Raw genomic sequence first — 1,007 nt, 5'->3', positions numbered from 1 at the left:
GTGTTTAGGTTAAGGTAAGGTGTATCGTTTGAAGAAGAATAAGAAGAGATTAGCTAGTACGATATTGTTAAAGGTAAAAGTGCGACGCTCGTTATATTCAAGCACTGAACACCAGCGTCAAAGGACTCAGACACTCTTGCTCATATTCCATGATTGTCACTTGCCCTCCTCGGTATTCAACGTAATACTGTATATCCATAAACCACCAATGTTCAGGGGAGTACGAGGGTGTTAGGTGTACTACCCGCCTCGTGGGTTCTTCGAAATATAAATCCGTCTCTTTGATCTGGGGGATTAGCTCAAATGGTAGAGCGCTCGCTTTGCATGCGAGAGGCACCGGGTTCGATACCCGGATTCTCCACATTCCTCTCCACTTGTCTGGGTTCTTCCATCGTGAATCAGGGTACCGTGTACAGAGTCGCTCCCTACGATGGAAAACTCGGGTCCGCGGACTTCATCCACGCTCAAATCCTACTGGCGACATCTTTTCATCTGATCAGTCGATGACTATTCCGCATTTTTTATTACATCTCTCACCTAGTATAGATACGGTCGAGGCGTGGTACTATAATCGTGGTGACATGGAAAAGTATTATGAGGTGCGCTACGTTTGCACTGTGGCACCGCTCCCAGAAATTTTGCTGTGGAACCCACACTTGGTAGGCCCTGCAGTTTCACAAACCTCTACAATCGTGCAGCAAGCTACTCCGCCCCCCAAGCTGCTGCTTGAGCCTCGCCCAACGCCAACTGCGTATAAATTTCGCCCATTCGCCTTATTCACAAGGTTAGTGGTGGACATCTGGTAAGCATTAAGGAGAGTTTTACAGCCCGAAATTAGACAACTTGTCGACGAAAAGTTAATTTCATTCACAAGATCACAGATTATCGATTGTTATTTAAAGTTGCCTCGGAATAGACTCCGGTCCGCCACACTCAGCAATTCGTGCATGGCTAAGGCGACAGTCGAGTCGGAGCATGATCAGAGACCCAAGCCACCAACCCGCCAT

The 1,007-nt window shown here is 47.5% G+C and overlaps 1 non-coding gene across 1 annotated transcript; it reads left to right on the top strand.

The window, feature by feature from the left end:
- Positions 1 to 288: 288 nt before the first annotated feature.
- Pmar_PMAR017964 lies at positions 289 to 361 on the top strand. The gene has a single exon. It is a non-coding gene; the product is annotated as a tRNA-Ala (tRNA).
- The last annotated feature ends 646 nt before the right edge of the window (positions 362 to 1,007 follow it).

The sequence above is a fragment of the Perkinsus marinus genome (genome assembly GCF_000006405.1).
Source record: "Perkinsus marinus ATCC 50983 genomic scaffold scf_1104296948754, whole genome shotgun sequence".
NCBI classification, from domain to species: Eukaryota; Perkinsozoa; order Perkinsida; family Perkinsidae; genus Perkinsus; species Perkinsus marinus.
This window is presented reverse-complemented; position numbering and strand designations above follow the sequence as displayed.